This window comes from Gastrolobium bilobum, unplaced genomic scaffold (assembly GCF_033153095.1).
Source record: "Gastrolobium bilobum isolate Gb01-03AN ecotype WA unplaced genomic scaffold, APGP_CSIRO_Gbil_v1 utg3440, whole genome shotgun sequence".
In the NCBI taxonomy this organism is placed as follows: Eukaryota; Viridiplantae; Streptophyta; class Magnoliopsida; order Fabales; family Fabaceae; genus Gastrolobium; species Gastrolobium bilobum.
In genome coordinates this window covers 102,827-119,095 of record NW_026897292.1, presented here as the reverse complement: position 1 = coordinate 119,095, position 16,269 = coordinate 102,827, and the positions used below count along the sequence as shown (strand labels likewise).

The 16,269-nt window shown below is 31.6% G+C and overlaps 1 non-coding gene across 1 annotated transcript; it reads right to left on the bottom strand.

Moving 5' to 3' along the window:
* Positions 1-8,219: 8,219 nt before the first annotated feature.
* On the bottom strand, positions 8,220-8,326 carry LOC133305753 (small nucleolar RNA R71). Its single transcript, XR_009750805.1, has one exon. It is a non-coding gene; the product is annotated as a small nucleolar RNA R71 (small nucleolar RNA).
* Positions 8,327-16,269: the final 7,943 nt, after the last annotated feature.

The following is a 16,269-nucleotide window of genomic DNA, read 5'->3' as shown; positions in this document are numbered from 1 at the left end:
AAATAGATGAGAACTCTACAAAGTAAATATATATCTTAAGAAAAACTCCTCTTTGGCAGCTTTTAGCTCTTTTTTCTTTTATAACAAAAAACTCTTTTAATAAGAAGAGCTTTTGTAAATGTCTATTTGAGAGGTCTTTTATTTTAGTTTCTCTTCTCTTTATAAGTAGAAGTTAAGCCAAATATATTTTTACAAAAGCTCTTATATAAAAAGGGAAAAACTTTTCTTATGTTACATAAGATACATTTTCTCTCCTACACACCCTTCGATAACTGTGCCACTTTTTACTTTTCTTTTCTTTTATTTTTTCAGGTGGTGGAGCCCACAAATTTATCTTTATGACATGAGATAACTATCTCCTTTAACATGAGATTAATAAAACCCATATAAAAAGAACTTTTATTTATAATGAAGAAAAAAGATGTTAGAGAAGTATAAAACTATTAGTTCTTTACATGGTACAGAGCCTTGGCGTCACATTTTTTATCCTTAGCACCCCTATTTAATTAATAAATAATAAAGTATTGTGAAGTTTCTTAGCATAGGTGGGCCTGTGCATTGTTCACCCTTCAAGCTTAATGAGCTCTCTAGGGAGAGAGCGTGATAGAGAATTATAAAAATCATTAACGTATCATCACCTAACAGTTTAAGTTTTTGGGTTGAATTAGTTCTTTACAAAAGGCAAAGCCAAAAGCTCCTGGAATGAGCTTTTTTTAAGTTGTATCAATTTTTGTTTGTTGAAATGTACAACTTTTTAGCTAAAAAATTTATATAATCATCAAACAACTTTTAACTTTACTTTTAAAGCTTTTTTTAGCTTTAACTTAAAAGTAGCTTTTAACTTAAAAAAAAAGGTGCCAAAAAAAAAGTTGTATAAACTTTTAGCTTAAAAATATACTTGACTAAGTTTCTGTTTATAAGAAGAAGAGAAACTAAAAATAAAAATTCCCAAACATGAGAGTTGACAAAATGGGCCAACCAGCCCTGACCCGCCTTCAACCTGCAAAAAATGGGGCGGGGTGAGTCGGGTTGATCCACCATTGGTGAGTGGGTTGGTAGTGGGTTGAAAATACCAACTAACCCCGTTTTGAAATTCTGACTCAACAAGGCCACAAATTTGGTCTACCAACGAGGTTCTTTCCTCCACAAAATGGCCTCTTGAAGCACCAAAGTGAGTGAAAATGGCCTTCACACTCTCAACCAAAAAGTCAGCAACTCAACCTCACAAAACAGTGGCTACAACTCATAAAGAAGGTTTCTTTCTCCCTCACAAAGCTTTCTCTCAAGTGTTTACAAGATGGAAGAGGTGAAATGAAGAGAAAAATGGTGCCTTGGGTGTTTTACAAGCAAAAGGCTCAAGATTTCAAGAAGGGAGGAAGGTGGCAGCCAAGAAACACATGAAAACTCTACGTAGAAGATGAGAAAAATTGACCTAGGTTCATGTGCAAAGGCTATTTATAGGTCCACTTAATTAATCCACCGGTATTAGTTCTAATAGCTCCGCTAATTATTTTAATCTCAAACTTCATATTCTGGACCTAGCCATTTTTCTAGGAATTATCATATTTTTCTTATATTTTTTGCAGCACTTTGCCGGTAGACGTTTTATACGTACTGGTATTAGTCTGACATCAACGCTCATTATTCTTACTCCAAACTTGATATCCTTGACCTAGATATTTTTCTAGGAATATCTGTATTTTTATTATAATTTTTCGGAATACTTCACCGGTACGCATTTATACGTAAGGATCTCCGACAGAGTGTGTATGCTTCCGGCAACCTCCTTCACGGAGCTTGATCTTGAAAGAGAAAGTATTATTGTCCGAAAAATATTAGGAAATGTTCCCATCAGGTGGGAATCGAAGAATCCCATCGGATGAATGGTATTCTTCAATGGGATTTTTCTTTACAAAAATAAATCCTGGGAATTTGATTTTCCAAAGAAAATTTTTATAGTCCTTACCTATGAAGCACCGACACTTCAAAAATCCTGATGTGTCGTGTCCAACACTTCCTGACACTCCCCGACACTCCAACACGCGTTACAGAAATTCAAAAAAGGTTCAAAGGTTACGTTGCGTTGAGTTTTTAGTTCCAACTATTAGATTTGTTGGATTACGATTACCATTTTATTGAGTTTAATATAAATATTTGGGATATCTTATGTTTCTTTGCAAAATTTATGAATATTATAAGTTTAGATTCATTTTTTTTGTTAAATTATTGAATATTAAATATAATATATACTACATAAATTAAAAATATCATTTAATATCAAAACGTGTTCTAACGTGTCGAAATCTAACTTTTTTTAGAATTAATGTGCCAGAGTGTCGTGTAGTATCGTGTCACGTGTCCTGTGTCAGTATCGGTTGTACATTGGTCCTTACTAAACATAGGTAAATAGGATTTCTAATGTCATTTTCCCAAGAATTTAAATTTACTCATGTACCAAACGCCCATTAAGTTATTATTTTTGGCCGAGTTTGTTGGGTTCCGCAATCCTTTTCTTTCTTTCTTTTTTCTTTAGGTCAAGTGTGGTTGTAATTTATAATTAATTAAATTTCAAGTTTCGGATAATTTTCTTCTCTATTTTACCTCCTTCCTTCTTGGGTTTTCCCCCTACTCTTTGTACTTGAAAAGTGTTTCATGAAAATACGAGACAAGTGAATAATTTATAAGGAAATAATTTCTGAAATTGTGGCAGAAATCATTTGTCTGCCAGATAGAGAAAAAAATAAGTGGGCTCCCCATCATGTTTTTCTCTCTCAACCTTTATGGTTTCTCTCTCTGATTTTCTTTCTATGGCAAATAAATAATTTCTGCCACAATTGTACAAATATTTTTCCATAATTTATTTCGGTTTTAAAATACTCAATTAGTTTTTTACCAATTTATATTATATATTAAATTAGTTTTTTCATTCTCGAACATCACAATTTTTGTATACTCTCATATTTCTTAACTAAATATGTAATTTTGTTGTTGTTTACTACTTTTTTAATATGCTTTTTAAAAAATTAATTATTTTCAATTTTTTTACATTAAAATTTCCTTTTTCTTCTCAAATCTCAAATTCTTATAGTCTCAAAATAATTAATTACCCCCTTTACCTTGCATAAATATTGCATGTTTGTTCATACCTCAACGGGGTTACCCCATTCTCAATGGTGTGCAAAATGGAAATTGTACGGACCTGTTTGGATGAACTTTTTTAGTCAAAAACTATTTTTTTTTTTTTTTTAAGAAAAAAGCATTTCTATTACAAAGTGTGTTTGAATATTTGCTTTAAAAAAAAACATAAGTCACAAAAAAAGTCAAAACATGTTTTTTTTTTTGTAAATTAAAATTTTTAGCTTTTAAAAAAGTAGAAATCAAAAGGCAAATATTTTTTAAAATCTAAATAGCTTTAATTTTTTTAAAAAGTACTTCTAAACTAAGCACAGTATAAAAATCCTTTTTTATTACAAGCTCATCCAAACGAGCCCTTAATAAATATAATAGAACGTAACATTGCTTTGCTCGTTAATTTGGGAGTAAATTATAAATTTCTCCATTCACAAGTTAAATTTTTTTTTTTTTTCTGTAAACTTGATATCTCTAGCTACTTAATGACTATAAGAGTAATTATACTTAAATAGTGTAATTTTTAAGCTATTTTGGGCAATATTGTAGAGTGGCCCCATAATGAAGGCAATTATGAATCAAATGGGTGCTGTGGTGGTCCTATTCCATTGCACTTTTTACAAATTATGTAAAACATGTAAACAGCAACCGGACGATTCTTTATTTCGGTCTATCAATTAATTTCATTCACACCACAAAATTCAAGTTCGTCTTATGTGCAATAACATAAACTTAACGGGGAAGAATATTTATCACCACAAAATTTTATCACCCTTACAACTAATTTAATCACTGTTGAATTTTGTCAATTTAACGGTTATAATTTATTGAAAATTATTGGATCGCTTTTATTATTATAACGGTGATTAATTTATTGGGAATTAATGATTAATTAATAAGAGTGATCCAATAATTTCCAATAAATTATAACAGTTAGATTGACGAAAATCAACAGTAGTTAAGTTGGTTGTAAGGATGGTAAACTTTTGTGATGGTAAATATATCCTGTCCAAACTCAATACCTTCCTTTGTATTCTGTTTTTGCAAAAAAGAGTCGGTTCTAGCTATATTTTATGTATTTCTCTTCTTTTAAAATGACAGTGCTTTTATTAATGATTAACTATTTAGAGTCTCTTTGACATATTTTTTTAAGTTAAAAGTTACTTTTAAATTGAAGTTAAGAAAAAAGAGTTTAAAAAATAAATTTAAAATCTGTTTGATGATTATATAAACAATTTTGAGGGTTTTGAATGAGGGAAGATAAACTAATTTGTTATTAGAATGAATTATTAGAGTAAATAATAAAATTGGTAAATACAAATTTAGAATAAGGGTGAAACTGGAAAAAAAATAGATGAGAACTCTACAAAGTAAATATATATCTTAAAAAAAACTCCTCTTTGGCCGCTTTTAGCTCTTTTTTTTTTATTATAACAAGAAACTCTTTTTATAAGAAGAGCTTTTGTAAATGTGTATTTGAGATTTTTTATTTTATTTTAGCTTCTCTTCTCTTTATAAGTAGAAGTTAGGCCAAACATATTTTTACAAAAGCTCTTATATAAAAAAGAACTTTTTTTTATAATGAAGAAAAAAGATGTTAGAGAAGTATAAAACCATTAATATAGCCTCACCTAATAGCTTAAGCTTTTGAGTTGAATTAGTTCTTTACATGGTACAGAGCCTTGACGTCACATTTTTTATCCTTAGCACCCCTATTTAATTAATAAATAATAAAGTATTGTGAAGTTTCTTAGCATAGGTGGGCCTGTGCATTGTTCACCCTTCAAACTTAATAGGCTCTCTTGTGAGAGAGCGTGATAGAGAATTATAAAAATCATTAATGTACCATCACCTAACAGTTTAAGTTTTTGGGTTGAATTGATTCTTTACAAAAGGCAAAGCCAAAAGCTCCTGGAATGAGCTTTTTTTAAGTTGTATCAATTTTTTGTTGCTGAAATGAATAACTTTTTAGCTAAATTTTTTTTATAATCATCAAACAACTTTTAGCTTTATTTTTAAAGCTTTTTTAGCTTTAACTTAAAAGTAGCTTTTAACTTAAAAAGGTGCCAAAAAAACAAGTTGTATAAACTTTTAGCTTAAAAATATACTTGACTAAACCTCCAAAAAAAAAAAAAAAATACTTGACTAAGTTTCTGTTTATAAGAAGAAGAGAAACTAAAAATAAGAATTCCCAAACATGAGAGTTGACAAAATGGGCCAACCAGCCCTGACCCACCTTCAACCTGCAAAAAATGGGGCGGGGCGGGCCGGGTTGATCCACCATTGGTGAGGCGAGTTGGTGGTTCAACCTATTTGAAAAATAAAATGTTAAAAAATAGACACATATTCCATCCTTTAACTAGAATTTCATAAGCATTATCTAATTTGATTTGTATAAATACTAGTATTTAAATCCAAAACAAGTTGAAGTTTCTTTAATATTTTATATCAATCTTTTTTTCTGTCAAATATCCTTCTCAATAAAATAGTATCATTATGGCCTTAAAAAATGATTTTGTCTCACATAATAGCCATTCACATAGACCAACTAAGTCATAATATAACATTTAATATATATATATTTTTTAAAAAGTGACTAGTGGGTTGATCCGCAGGTTGACTCGCTCCGTTTTTGGGGATTGATCCGTCGAGTTTAACCCATTAAAGGCATTTATATATTACTATTTTATCTGAATTAACAGAATTTCATATTCTTTTACTAAAAATTATATAACAGTAAGAACTGAGTTATTTTAATTAATCAAGTAATACTATATTGTTGTTGAAAAGGTTGTTGATGAATTTTGTCCAACTGGGTATCGATGAATCACCATTCAAGGAGATATTGAATAAAATTTTTAATTATTTATATACTTTAATTTATTAGAAATATGAGTTGTTAGACGTAGACAAATCAATGACTAAAATTTGATGCAAGACTTCTTATTGTTACACTGATGTAAGAATAAATTGCTCGTGCGCGCGTATACACAACTAATCATACGTGAGCTCCTCTTCAGGAGGATTCCTCCTTTTGCTCCTCAGCCTACGAGGTATTAGCATCCGTTTCTAGTTGTTGTTCCTGACTTAACCCAACACCTTACGACATGAGCTGACGATGGCCATGCACCACCTGTGTTCGCATTTCCCAAGGCACACACACATAATGAAACACACACACACACACACACATAATGAAGCACAAATACACACACAATGAAAGTATCAACTACCTAGAGTATGACACAATTTTTAGTAAGGTATTACAATAACATCTATCAATGACTTTCCACATGGATTAAAGAGTTGGCACACAAATTGTAACCTTAAATATATATGGTGGTTTTAGTCCTTAGTGATAAGTGTCAAAGACACTATGTTTTTAATGTCAAATATAGTTCAAATAATAATTAATATGATTAAAAATATAGTGTTAATTAATAAAATCTTAAAGAATATTAAAATACCAACAAATAGATAAGATTCTAATCCTTTTTATTGTTTCAGGTTGTTTCATACTAGAAAGAAGAAATTACTAACCTGATAAGGAAAAGGAAGTTGGCACCGGCTAAATATAAAGGAAAAACAAGAAAATAAATAATTAATAAAAATTAATTCTTCCTCGCTCTGCTTTTCGATTCAGCGAGAAGCTCGCTCTGTTGCTCGCTTCAGCGAGCACAACAACGAGGGAAGGAAAATAGCCCGCTAAACAGCTCGCTTCAGCGAGCTGGCCCAAAATTGAAGGCTCAATTTTAAGCCTATAAATACAACGCGACGAAGGCTGTTAAGGTAGAATTCGAAAGACGGAAGAAAGGAGAACTCGGAGACGAAGGCAGAAGACAGAAGCGGAGGAGAAATTCTGGAGAGGAATTCCAGAGGAGGAGAAGGAGATTGAAGTTTCATCACTGATCATCAACCAAGTTTTATCATGAACCCCTTTTATCTTTCATTATTTATTAATTCTGATTTTATGAACATGTTAGGCTAAGTTCATTTATGTAGTTGGGATCATGGATCCGATGTGAATCCTAGTTATGGTTTAATTTAATTTCTTTAATAAATTGTTTTAGTTGTTTGTGTTTTACCTTGCATGAATTTCTATATCCTTGTATGAACTGATCACTCTTATTGGGATTTGAAGGTTAGGGCTCGCAATAGACATATTGGGGTTTTAATCCTGACAGGGGTAAAATACCAATTCTTGCATGATCTAGACATAGGCTTGCTTGAGTTGTAGACTTCATAATTCATCGCGTTTAATGCTTATTCTAAGAGGAATTACTAAGACATTAGGATTCTAATTAGAGTAGAGGGTTAAAGTCACTAAGACATTAGGATTTAACTAACTATTTTTAGAAGATGAATTGTCTGAAATATCTAAGGTGAATTATTATTGAATTTAATTTAAACTACTCTAGGAGGATCTGAGGTAAAATAAATTCTGGCTACAATTTATTATTACAGCTCTTTAATCGTATCTCTTCTTGCGTTCTTGAATATTCTTGATATTTACTGCAATTAATTTTCATTTTATTTTAATTAAAAAATTATTCTCAAAAATCAAATCGAATTATCCAAATTAAAGGGAATAGTTATAATAGTATTTGACGCATTAATCCTCGTGAGACGATATTCTTTCTCACTACTTTTGTTACTTGAAACGAACGGTATACTTGCCGTAATCGCAACAAGTTTTTGGCGCCATTGCCGGGGATTAATCACGCCAATATTATTCATAACTTTTCGATCTTTGAAATTGGATTTTATTAATATATTTTTTTCTAATATTATTCTTCTTGCTTTGATGGCTGGAAATAATCAGCCACATAATGAAAAGGAATTGATGGAGTCAATCCTCACTCCTAGTTTTACAAGGCCGAATTCAAGTATCGCGAGACCAACAATCGCAGATAACAATCGTCAAGAAAAACGGAGTATCAGATGATGCGTTGCGACTACGATTGTTCCCGTTTGCTGTAACAGATGAAGCACTCAGATGGCTGGAACGACTATAAGCAAATAGCTTCAGCACTTGGGAAGATCTAGCTGCAAAATTCTTGGCCCAATTCTTCCCAAGGGCAAAATACAACAGGCTAGTAAATGAAGTAACCAATTTCATTCAATTTGATGGAGAAACCCTATGTGCAGCCTGGAAACGATTCAAGGAGCTTATGAGAAAGTGTCCTCAATACGAATTGCAACCCGGACAAAAAGTTTGAATATTCTTCAACGGGATGACACCAACTTCAAGGATGGTTGTCAATGGTGCAGCTGGAGGTTCTATCAGGCAAAAGACACCCACTCAGACTCTAGAATTGATTGAGTCTATGGCAAGGATGGAGAATGAGAGTATAGCAGCTCAGGCAAAGAAAAGAGTCTTCCAATTAGAAGGTAATGATGCCATGTTAGCTGAGCAGAAACTTATCTCACAACAAATTGCCATTCTGAATAGCAAGTTTGACAAGCTTCAGGCTTCTATAGCTTAAGTTAAATCAGTATCCTGCGAATATTGTCGAGGAAAGCATGAGACTAATGAGTGTAATGTATTCATTGGAGCAGATGCAATTCAAGTTAATGAGATCTGGTATGATCAGAGAACTCAGCAGAATCCTCCAAGGAATCAAAACAATGCTTTGGGGGATACCTTTAACCCCAGATGGAAGAATCAAGGAGGTCTCAATTACAAATCGAATTAATATTTACAACCTTCACCAATTCCACAAAGTCAACCTTCTTAGTTAGAGAGAGCCTTATTGCAGTTGACAAAGGCCACTGATGTATTTATGAATAAGACAAGGTCTCATCACAAGAATCAAGATGCATCCATCAGAAACTTGGAAAGTCAAATTGGCCAACTTTCAAGACAGCTAGGTGAGAGGAGTCAAGGAACATTTCCTAGTGACACCATAATCAACCCGAAGGAGCACTGCAATGCCATCATTACCAGGAATGAGAAGTTAGAAAAAGAAGAAGTTGAAGTTTCTACAAGCAAGGATGAACAAGTCCAAAAGTATAAAGAAGAAGCAAATGAACAACCTCCTGCAGTTCAAAAGAAGCAATGGGATTTCTCACGTTTTGAGAAACCTCCATATCCCATGAAGCTCAAGCAACATGAACAAAGAAAGCAATTGTCTAAATTTTTAGATATTTTTAAGAAATTGCAAATTAACATTCCTTTTGCAGAAACTCTAAAGCAAATGCCTTCATATGCCAAGTTCCTGAAGGAGACATAATCTAAGAAGCGGAAGCTCACAGAGAATGAACCGGCTACACTAATAGAGGAGTGCAGTGGATTCTTACAAAAAAACTTGCCTCTAAAGTTAAAGGATCCAGGAAGCTTCAGTATTCCATGCACTATTGGTAAGACGACTATAGAGAAAGTCTTATGCGATCTTGGTTCCAGTATTAATGTGATGCCACTAACCTTAATGAAGAAGCCGAGAATTAATGAAGTGAAGCCAATTAGGATGACTGTTCAACTGGCTGACCGCTCAACAAAGCAAGCACATGGTATTGTGTAAGATGTGCTAGTCAAGGTAGACAAATTTCTAATTTTTGTTGATTTTGTTATTCTTGACATTGATGAAGATGCCAGTGTGCCTATGATCTTCAGGAGACCATTCTTAGCAACCTCAGGGGCGCTAATCGATGTACCTAAGGGTGAGTTGATTATGCGCGTGGATGGAGAGCGAACAACATTCAAGGTACTTACAAATGAAGCTCCATTGCCTGCATGTCAACCTAAAGATCAAGTTAATTACATTGCGGAGAAAAAAGGTTAAAGAAGAGAACAAGAAGGAAGTCCATCAGCGGCTTGAAGAACGCAAGCCAAAGGTTAAGATGGAAAAGTCCAAGAGCAAGGAAAAACATGTGAAGACTAAGTTTAAAGTTCCTGAGAACTTTCATCCTTATCCACATGCACATGAGTATAACCATGGCACGACACAAATTCTGAGCAAGGGTATGGTGTCATCACTGAGCCCGAGCTACTAGCCACCATGATCACATAGAGTACGTCAGGCTAATGACGTTAAACAAGCGCTTGTTGGGAGGCAACCCAACGGATTTATGCTTTTATTTTATTTTGCTGCATTTAGTTTTGTTTTTGTTATTTTATTTTATTTTAGTTTTAACTTTTTATTCATGGTGATGTATATTTGATGATTTTATTATGCTACTGCTTGTTTCTATTATTATTATGTGCTCCTTGTTTCTGATGTGTAGCCCATTGCTGAGGACATCAAAATTTTAAATCTGGGAATGGGGAGCACCGCATATACAGTAGCAGTTAGACTTCGCTGTGAGGATGAGTAGAGCTTCAATTTTTTTTTGAGATAAAAAGGGAACCTTCTTTTAACTTCTTTTTAATTATTATTTTTTTTCTCCTATTTATTTAATTTACTGATAATAATTAGATTATGCCAATGGAGAATTAGTCGGTGAAATTAATCCATTATGTGATGACTTAGGATATATTTTTTTTTTATGAATAAGCATTGATTGAGTTAGTCTAAGAGTCAGCAAAAATAATAAAATTTCAGTATGAGTGATTGAGAAAGAGCATAATTTACTGAATTGCACACCTATAGCCGTGAGGTTTTGAGCCTAAACAGAAAATTCTTTTCGGTGTGCACCTCAATGTTGAAAATACTTCTAGAACTTGCTTTGTTTCTCCTTGAACTGGTTGTTTACATGCATGTTTGAAATGATTGAGGCATTTTTATTGTTTTAGCTACTTAGCCAAAAAGCCAACCGTTATGATATCCTTTGTTTAGCCCTTTGAGCATAGGCATTTTCTTTTCTTAATACCTGTTATTTTAATTAGCCACTTCACATACACATCTACCTTAAATAGGATTGGATTGTAAAAATTTCATGGTAGGATGTAAACATGATTACTTCATCATGTAATTCTAAGTGGTGAAAAAGGAGGTTAGATGAGTTGAGCAAAAGCAAAGGTTGGAAAAATGGTGTAAAAATATTTATTGCTTCTATGCAAATAAAAGTGTTGAAAAAGAAAATGAAAAAGAAAAGTATTGGGGGTTGAAAAATAAATATATAGAAAAAAATAAAATTGCTGAAAAAGAAAAAGGAGGAAAGAAGGAGAAAAAAAATTATCTGTTTGAGTGTTTACACTTTACCATGATCTTTCTGTGTTCCAATGCTTTAGCTATTTCTCTTATTTATCCTTCCTTTAGCCAAGCCCCATTACAACCCGAATAAAGACCTCTTGATTTTTTATGCATGTTAATTATCTGTACAGAGTGAGAATATGACCAAGCTTATGAAAATATTGATACAGTGAAAGTTTGAGGGAAACACTTACCCTTAAACTGATGAGTAATGAGTGACATGATATATCTAGTGAGGGGTGTTTAAAATTCAGTTGCATGCTCGATTGATAGATCTCATGCTTTAATTTTATAACGTGTTTGCTTTCAATACTGCTTAGTTGAATGTTTGTTCTTAAACTTTGTTATTTTCTACCTAAGTCTGATCATTTTTAGATTGATGTACTGTCTAAGTCTTACATTAAGCATGATTTTTACACTTTTGCATTATCCCATGTTTCTGAATTGATTCATTACTGAGGACAACAATGAGTAAATCTGGGAATGTTTGATAAGTGTCAAAGACACTATGTCTTTAATGTCAAAAATAATTCAAATAATAATTAATATGATTAAAAATACAGTGTTAATTAATAAAATCTTAAAGAATATTAAAATGCCAACAAATAAATAATATTCTAATCCTTTTTATTGTTTCAGGTTGTTTCATACTGGAAAGAAGAAATTACTAACCTGATAAGGAGAAGGCAGTTGGCACCGGCTAAAGATAAAGGAAAAACAAGAAAATAAAGAATTAATAAAAATTAATTCTTCCTCGCTCTGCTTTTTGCTTCAGCGAGAAAGTGAGCAAGAAGCTCGCTCTGTTGCTCGCTTCAGCGAGCACAACAACGAGGGAAGGAAAATAGCCCGCTGAACAGCTTGCTTCAGCGAGCTGGCCCAAAATTGAAGGCCCAGTTTTAAGCCTATAAATACAACGCGACGAAGGCTGTGAAGGTAGAATTCGAAAGATGGAAGAAAGGAGAACTCGGAGACGAAGGCAGAAGACAGAAGCGGAGGAGAAATTCTGGAGCGGAATTCCAGAGGAGGAGAAGGAGATTGAAGTTTCATCACTGATCATCAACCAAGTTTTATCATGAACCCCTTTTATCTTTCATTATTTATTAATTTTGATTTTATGAACATGTTAGGCTAAGTTCATTTATGTAGTTAGGATCATGGATCCGATGTGAATCCTAGTTATGGTTTAATTTAATTTCTTTAATAAATTGATTTAGTTGTTTGTGTTTTGCCTTGCTTGAATTTCTATATCCTTGTATGAACTGATCACTCTTATAGGGATTTGAGGGTTAGGGCTCGCAATAGACATATTGAGATTTTAATTCTGACAAGGGTAAAATACCAATTCTTGCATGATCTAGACATAGGCTTGCTTGAGTTGTAGACTTCATAATTCATCGTGTTTAATGCTTATTCTAAGAGGAATTACTAAAACATTAGGATTCTAATTAGAGTAAAGGGTTAAAGTCACTAAGACATTAGGATTTAACCAACTATTTTTAGAAGATTAATTGTCTGAAATATCTAAGGTGAATTATTATTGAATATAATTTAAACTACTCTAGGAGGATCCGAGATGAAATAAATCCTGGCTACAATTTCTTATTACAGTTCTTTAATTGTATCTCTTCTTGCGTTCTTGAATATTCTTGATATTTATTACAATTAATTTTCATTTTATTTTAATTCAAAAATTATTCTCAAAAACCAAATCGAATTATCCAAATTAAAGGGAATAGCTATAATAGTATTTGGCGCATTAATCCTCGTGGAACGATATTCTTTCTCCCTACTTTATTACTTGAAACGAGTAATCGCAACACTTAACCACTCCACAATTTATAGTGTGTAGTTTTGTGGGAATTCTCTGTATTCTGTATTTATGTTTGATAGATTTGGTATGTTTGAACAAAATGTCCATCTTAAGGGTCAGTTCAGTATATATGCTTAACATTTAAAGTGAAAATTTTTAGTGACATTTATATAATCTTTTTTCTAAATGTATTCATTTTCATATTTAAAACCATACCACTATGTCTAGAGCTTCTTCTTCCCTCGATTCATTATTAACTTGCTTAGCATTTTGTGTTTGTCTGATTTTCTCTGAATTGCTTGATTGTGTGCCCTGTTTAAAGTTGAGTTTATTTTATCAATTAGCTGATTTAACTTAATTACTACAATTGTTTTATTGTGTCTGATTAATCTTAATTTATTGCATTACAAGATATAGTTTTTTAGGGGAATATAACGATTTTTTTAAAAAAAAGTAATAATCCAAAAGACTTTAATTTTCATTAAAATTGAAGAGAAAAATTCAAATCACATAACTATCCTGCGAGCCATTTCTTTCAATAGGAAATTCATGAATAGTGGTTTGGTTGAGATACTCACTGCAAAATGCTAAAATATTAAATTGGGTTAGACTGGGTTGATGACAGGTGGTTTCCCCACTATTTGTGTTAAGCAATATAGTATTGTCCAGTTTCAGAATATTCAGGTTTTTTTTATTAATGATTAAAAAAAGTATAAAAAGTATAAAATATTTTTTTTTTAAGTAAATTTAATTATAATTTGGACAATTATTTTTTACTGTATTAATGTTTTTACTTATCATGATCAAAAGGTAATAAAATAAAAAAAATAGTTAACACCTTCTTAATTCTTTTAAATGATAAAATAAAATGAAACACAATATATTTTTTAAAAATTAATATTTTAAAACGAAAGAAGTATTCATTTTACAAATATTATCATTCGAGAATAAATACGTCAATTAATAATATGAAAAACACACTAATATTTGAAAAATATGTCAGAGGTCTTGGTGCTTTCGTTCGGCACAATTCCCGTCCATTTGTTTCACATAATTTATATTGCTCAATTATTCTTTATTTGATAAAATATAATAACCACTTTAATAATAAATCTTTTTTTGGAAACATAATAAAATAATAAAATATTTAATTATCGTTGGGAAAACCCCTCTCCTTTTGTTGACATTATTTAATTTAATTTATTTTTTACTTATTCCAAATATTTTGACATCTTTATTGATGTGTCCTGGTAATAAATGGAGGACATTTGCGTGCGTTCGAACTTTGATATTGACATCTCAACTTCTAAAACAAATATTCTATTATTTTCGGAGTTGCAATCTATATGGACGGAACAATAATTACAGCTTTACAAGCATTTCTCTTTCTTTAGTCTTATTAATTACAAAGAGGAGTCAAAGGTGCGCCAGCATTTTCTTTTTGCTTTCCTTAACTTTTTTAGACGCGGAATCCATAATAAACTTCAATACTTCAAATTCAAATCATGTGTTTAAGCCCAAGTGTATTTTTTAATGTTATGTCATCTATGTTGGAAGGTTCATGGGATGATATAGACATATAGTGTATCAACTTGTAAGATTGTTTCCATTTTTTAATGTTATAAATATTCAGAAAAGATGCGCTTCTTCTTGTCGCATACGTTTAGTATTAATATATATTTAATAGTTTTGTGATCATTTATCTTCATCTTCCTATGTAGTGTATGTTGAATCAATCATATGCACCTATCCTATAATAAATTCTCCTGATATGCATTAATTACTTAAAACAAAATATGAAACAACTAAATAAAGGGATAAAAATATTGGGAAAAGTGTTTGTCATTTTAAATGACATAAAATTATGTTATTTTACGAGAGAGATAGACACAAAATAAATTTTTTATTTAAAATTTAAATTAAAAAAAACCACCAACTTTTTCCCCCATGATTTTCATTTTTGTGTCTACTTTCTCCTAAAATGACATAATTTATGTTATTTAAAATGATAGACATCAAACCCAAAAATATTATGCCTATCTTTTATACCTATTCTAGCTATTTCTCTCCGATATCTTTAGATTATAATATCAAGAAAAGAGAAAAGAAGGTGAAAGTGGGTTAAAATTGTGATTTAACAGTATTAAAAAGGAGTAATTAGAGCATGTATAAAAAATAGTTATAATATCCTATCCCGTAAATAAAATCATTTAATATTTTAAGAATTTGAACAACATTATCTAATCTATATAACGATTAAGAGGATTACTACACTACTTCAATAGAAATATATCATTTTCAAAAAAAAAAAAAAGTTGAATATTTATAGTAAAGACTAACAATATCATTTGTGAATAGCTACAAAAATAGGAAAAAGCAACCCCAAACATACATACATATATATATATAGAGAGACATAAATTCACCGAATTTAATGTGTTCTTGGTTCTACCTATGCCTCAGCGTCAGTTCATTTTCATTCCCTCATTCTCATAACCAAAATCAAAGCTCATCTAAAACTGTGCACGTACTTATTTAACATCCCACTCCTCTCTCTCTCTCTCTCTCTCTCTACTGCTTCTTCTTCAACTTTGAGATGGTATGTGCTCTGATCCCTCTTCTTATATATGCTTCTTAGACATATTTGATATATGATATCTCTTGTTCTTTGTATATATTATGATCATTTATGTGATTTTTATTTTTATTGGGGAATCGATGGCTGTTTTCCGGCACCTAAGAAGGTGGTTTTAGCCTTTTGGATGGCCAAAAGAGTGGTATTCCGACGCATGCATACATATATACAACCACACATTCTCTGTTTCTGGACATAGAAAATAAGCATTATATAAATATATTTGTGGGGTGTGTGAATGGAATATTTTACAATATGATTCGCTCTTCACTTCATGTGAAAGCTAAATCAAAAAAGAAAAAGTTGATGTTATTGTTGTTTAGTTCCCGGGCATAATGCCTTAGAATGTGGTCGACCTAGTTGTATTTGTTTTGATTGGCTTTAAAGGATGGCATATCTTGTGTTTTTCGCTGTTATAATTAAAACGTTACAGGTCCTACATCCATTTTGAGGTTTTGCTAAAACCTCTTTACAGAAAATCTAGAAATTAACTAATTAGTAATTCTAAAAAGGAATCAAAAACTAAAAAATAGACTTCATTATATGACATTTGTTTAGACCTT